A 6,000-nucleotide genomic window follows, 5' to 3' on the forward strand; every position below is an offset into this window, starting at 1 on the left:
GGTGATGTAGATCCATGGACGGCTTGGGCATACAAGCCTCGAATGATCTCGCTCTTGCTGACGGTTTATGTGTTACATAAAGCTTGTTTGCTTCTTAAGAGGATGTAAAATACTCATTTTCAGGAAAAAGTCATGTGGTTTTTTCCCACTCTTGCTTCATTGCTTGTTCTTGGATTTGAGCCCATGTCAAGGGCTTGAACGCCCAATTTCCATAACTATGAATAGTGCATCTTTTCCAATCTACCTCTGATTACTCATGCTTGCTGAATTTAGTTTCTTTTAATGTATAGGCATTCAAGGCTGGAGGCACATAACTATGAATAGTGCATCTTCTAAAATCTCTCACTAAATCAGCTAGCTGTTCTCACTAAATCAGCCAGCTCTTCTACTTGTCCCATTGTCATCCAGGTACTTATTTGGGATGTATGTTCAGATCTTGTGATGTTGTTTAATTCTTGTGAGGCATAATGTGTCACAGGTGATTGTGGATGTGGTGATAGTGGAAGTGATCCACCACCCCCAGAATTTTCACTCACATCACCTGTACCCGCTGGAATACCCATTTGCTGACCAGGTACAGTAAACTGAAACGGTGTGATTGAAATATCTGTGTTTATTTCAGTCGACTGAAAACAACTGTCACTGTTCCAGTTCCATGCCACATCCTCTTCAAACTTCACATCTCTACTTATGTATAATCTCTCAGTTGTAGGATCAACCATTCTGTAACCCTGTGTGCCTGATTCATATCCTAGCAGAACCATTTTAGTAGACCTGTCTGACAGCTTGTCGACTCCAGGACCTACCTTCTTGACATGACCTATGCATCCAAAAGTTCTGAGATGACCCACTTGTGGTTTACTGCCATGCCATGCCTCATATGGAGTTTTCCCTTGCACACTTCTTGGCAATATTATATATGAGGAGGTACCTAGACCATCTAATCAGATTCGTACACTAATTAATGCTATTGGCTATGTTATTCCTTGGCCAATTACACATGTAAGTTTTTTTTTATTTGAAATAGTACATGTGTCCCCATAACAACTTCAAATTGAGTTATTGATCTAACACATGCTTCATAGGTGAAGCAAGCTAGAAGCTCATCTTGTACCCGCAACAAGTTGGTACCTGCAGCACGTGGACAAAGCTAGATGGCGTGGACAAAGCTAGATGGGAAGCCTAGTATAATTGCAAAGTGAATCAGTTAGATTCTAGTAGTTACTAAAATTTTTAAGTGATATTTGTATGATATTGCCACTTTGGCTTTGCTTCTTTGTGAACACAATTGGCAGTTACTGAACATGTTTGCTATCGAGTTAGTTAGCTTCTTGATATTTTGCCAAGGCCAAAAGCAATATTATTGAGGGTTTATAATTTGATTTTTTTAACATTCATCTCGATGCACATTTATATATATAAATATATAAATGAAAACATCTTTTTTGGCACGTAATAAAGTGTTACAGTATAACGTATCTATATTATTACAAACAAATATAGATGTATGTATAAAATCGTTTCTACAGGTCTTAATACACACTTTGACGTTACTATATAACGTATTGATATGCGTAGGCACACAATACAAACGTGGCTATATTATTGTTTCTACTTTTGTTAACACGCGTTTTGGCATTACTATAAAATGTGTCACTCGCCAGTTCAGCTGACACGTCACCTTTCCACATCACCTGCCACGTCATTTTTCCACATCACCTGCCATGTCACCTATCCACATCACCTGCCATGTCATCATTCGTGTCACCTACTATATCGTCTCTATACTCCTTAATGCGCAATAAAGCGTCACTATAAAACGTGACTATAGTAATACACATGAATTATGAATGTATCTATAATATCGTATCTATATTTTTTCACACATAATAAAACGTTACTATATGACGTAACAACAATAATAGACACATGTTATATGCGCATCTATAAAAGCGTATCAATGTGTCTAAACATGCATCTAACGTGTCTATGAAACGTCTATTCATCTAATATATACGCTTACGATAATCGTTTCTACAAAGTCTGATACGGTCCATACGAAGACGCTTCTAACACGTTTTTGGAAAGCGTGCGTACATTCATATAGAGACGAATTAAAGCGTGCCTATTGTCCAAAAAAAAGCATAGCTACAAGGGGGGTTTTCTAGTAGTGAACTTTTCTTTTGATTACTCTCGTATTCCGCATAATTTCAATGCTCACTTGCTTTCTATTCCACTTGGTAAACCTCCTCACTTTGATGGAGAGGACTACGGATTTTGGAGTCACAAAATGCGTAGTCATTTGTTCTCTCTTCATCCAAGTATATATATGGGAGATAGTAGAAAATGGAATGCAATTTGATAGTTTGGATAATTCTATGTTTATCAATGAACAAATCCATAAGAATGCACAAGCTACTACTGTTCTTCTAGCATCCTTGTGCAGGGAAGAATACAATAAGGTGAGCGGCTTGGACAATGCCAAGCAGATCCGGGACACCCTCAAGATCTCACATGAGGGGAACGACGTCACCATGCTCACCAAGATGGAGTTGGTGGAAGGCGAACTAGGAAGGTTCGCAATGATCAGGGGGGAGGAGCCAACCAAAACGTACAACAGGCTCAAGACCCTCATCAACAAAATAAGGAGCTATGGAAGCACGCGATGGACTGACCACGATGTCGTCCAACTTATGCTAAGGTCTTTTACCGTCCTTGATCCTCATCTTGTTAACTCTATTCGTGAGAATCCTAGGTACACCAAGATGACGCCCGAGGAAATACTTGGAAAGTTTGTAAGCGGGCGAATGATGATCAAGGAGGCAAGATACTTTGATGATGCGTTGAATGGCCCAATCCACGAGCCTCAAACTGTTGCTCTCAAAGCAACAAGGAGCAGGGAGGCGCTACCTAGCAAGGTGAAGCAAGTTGAGGCGGTCGGGCTTAACGAGGAAGAAATGGCCCTCATCATCAAGCGTTTCAAGACGGCGCTCAAAGGTCGTAAGGAGCATCCCAACAAGAGCAAGACGAAGGGAAAGCGCTCCTGCTTCAAGTGTGGTAAGGTTGGTCACTTTATCGCTAATTGTCCCGATAATGATAGTGACCAGGAACAAGGGAAGAGCGGAAAGTGGGAAAAGAAGAAGACCTACAAAAAGGCGAAGGGGGAGGCATACCTTGGAAAGGAGTGGGATTCGGATTGCTCCTCGTCCGACTCCGACAATGAAGGACTCGCTGCCTTAACCTTCAACAAGTCGGTTCTCTTCCCCAATGAGCATCACACATGCCTCATGGCAAAGGAGAAGAAGGTAAATACTAGAAGTAATATCAGATATGCTTCTTCAAGTGATGATGAATCTAGTGATGATGAAATAGACTATGCATGTTTATTCAAAGGATTAGATAGAATTAAAATTGATAAGATCAATGAGTTGATTGATGCTTTGAATGAGAAAAATAGACTTTTAGAAAAGCAAGAAGATCTTTTATATGAAGAGCATGATAAATTTGTAAGCGCACAAAATTCTCTTGCTCTAGAAGTTAAAAGAAATGAAATGCTTTCACATGAATTATCTACATGCCATGAATCCATTTCTAGCTTAAAGAGTATCAATGATGACTTGAATGCTAAGTTAGAAATAGCTAATAAATCAACCTCTTGGGAAGAACATGTTGTGATTTGCAATAGGTGTAAGGATTTTAATGTTGATGCTTGTAGTGAACACCTAGTTGCCATTTCTAAATTAAATGATGAAGTGACTAGTCTTAATGCTCAACTTAATACTAGCAAAAGTGAATTCGATAAATTAAAATTTGCAAGGGATGCCTACACGATTGGTAGACACCCCTCAATTAAGGATGGGCTTGACTTTAAGAGGGAAGCCAAGAACATAACAAGTCATAAGGCTCCCATCTCCACCAAGGAGAAAGGGAAGGCCCCTATGGCTAATAGTGCTCAAAAGAATCATGCATTTATTTATGATAGGAAATTTTCTAGAAATGTTCATCGTGATAGAAGTTGTAATGCTTATGATTCAAATGCAATGTTTGCTTCAAGTTCTTCCTATGTGCATGGTAGATATATGCATAAGAAAAATGTCATTCATCATATGCCTAGGAGAAATGTTGCTCGTGTTCCTAGGAAAATAGTTAATGAACCTTCTACAATTTATCATGGCTGCAATGCTTCGTTTGCAATTTGTAGAAAGGATAAAAAGGTGATTGCTAGGAAATTAGGGGCAAAAAGCAAGGGAGATAAAACTTGCATTTGGGTCCCTAAGGATATTGTCACTAACCTTGTAGCAGGACCCAACAAGAGTTGGGTACCTAAGACCCAAGCCTAAATTTGCCTTGCAGGTTTATGCATCCGGGGGCTCAAGCTGGATTATCGACAGCGGATGCACAAACCACATGACGGGGGAGAAGAAGATGTTCACCTCCTACGTCAAGAACAAAGATTCCCAAGATTCAATCATATTCGGTGACGGGAATCAAGGCAAGGTTAAAGGACTAGGAAAGATTGCAATTTCATCCGGGCATTCCATTTCTAATGTGTTTTTAGTAGAATCGCTCGGATATAATCTGTTGTCTGTTAGTCAACTTTGTAATATGGGTTATAATTGCTTATTCACAAATGTAGATGTGTCTGTCTTTAGAAGAAGTGATGGTTCATTAGCTTTTAAGGGTGTACTAGATGGCAAACTTTATTTAGTTGATTTTGCAAAAGAGGAAGCCGGTCTAGATGCATGCTTAATTGCTAAGACTAGCATGGGCTGGTTGTGGCATCACCGTTTAGCACATGTGGGGATGAAGAACCTTCACAAACTTCTAAAGGGAGAACATGTGTTAGGTCTAACAAATGTAAATTTCGAAAAAGATAGACCTTGTGCAGCTTGTCAAGCAGGTAAACAGGTGGGAAGCTCTCATCATATCAAAAATGTGATGACCACGTCAAGACCTTTGGAGTTACTTCATATGGACCTCTTTGGACCCGTCGCCTACCTAAGCATAGGAGGAAGTAAGTATGGTCTTGTTATAGTTGATGATTTTTCCCGCTTCACTTGGGTATTCTTTTTGCAGGATAAATCTGAAACCCAAGGGACCCTCAAGCGCTTCCTAAGGAGAGCTCAAAATGAGTTTGAGCTCAAGGTGAAGAAGATAAGGAGCGACAACGGGTCTGAGTTCAAGAACCTTCAAGTGGAGGAGTATCTTGAGGAGGAAGGAATCAAGCATGAGTTCTCCGCTCCATACACACCACAACAAAACGGTGTGGTAGAGAGGAAGAACAGGACGCTCATAGACATGGCGAGGACGATGCTTGGAGAGTTCAAGATGCCCGAGCGGTTTTGGTCGGAAGCCGTGAACATGACTTGCCATGCCATAAACCGGGTCTACCTTCATCGCCTCCTCAAGAAGACTTCATATGAGCTACTAACCGGTAACAAACCCAATGTGTCATACTTTCGTGTTTTTGGGAGAAAATGTTATATTCTAGTGAAGAAAGGTAGAAATTCTAAGTTTGCTCCCAAAGCTGTAGAAGGGTTTTTGTTAGGTTATGACTCAAATACAAAGGCGTATAGGGTCTTCAACAAATCATCGGGTTTGGTTGAAGTCTCTAGCGACGTTGTATTTGATGAGACTAATGGCTCTCCAAGAGAGCAAGTTGATCCTAATGATGTAGATGAATATGATATTCCAACGGACGCAATTCGCATCATGGCGATTGGAGATGTGCGACCACAGGAACACCAAGAGCAAGATCAACCTTCTTCCTCAACAATGGTGCAACCCCCAACTCAAGACGATGAACACGTTCATCAAGAAGAGGCGTGTGATCAAGGGGGAGCACAAGATGATCATGTTATGGAGGAAGAAGCACCTCAAGCCCCTCCGACTCAAGTTCGAGCGACGATTCAAAGGAATCATCCCGTCGATCAGATATTGGGTGATATAAGCAAGGGAGTAACTACTTGAGAGCACCTAGAGGGGGGGTGAATAGGTGAT

The 6,000-nt window shown here is 40.6% G+C and overlaps 1 long non-coding RNA gene across 1 annotated transcript; it reads left to right on the top strand.

The window, feature by feature from the left end:
- The first annotated feature begins 622 nt into the window (after nt 1-622).
- Nucleotides 623-1,377, top strand: LOC103638102 (uncharacterized). The gene is made up of 2 exons (XR_558564.3): nt 623-1,002; nt 1,086-1,377. It is a non-coding gene; the product is annotated as an uncharacterized lncRNA (long non-coding RNA).
- Nucleotides 1,378-6,000: the final 4,623 nt, after the last annotated feature.

Source organism: Zea mays, chromosome 9, assembly GCF_902167145.1.
Source record: "Zea mays cultivar B73 chromosome 9, Zm-B73-REFERENCE-NAM-5.0, whole genome shotgun sequence".
Classification (NCBI taxonomy): Eukaryota; Viridiplantae; Streptophyta; class Magnoliopsida; order Poales; family Poaceae; genus Zea; species Zea mays.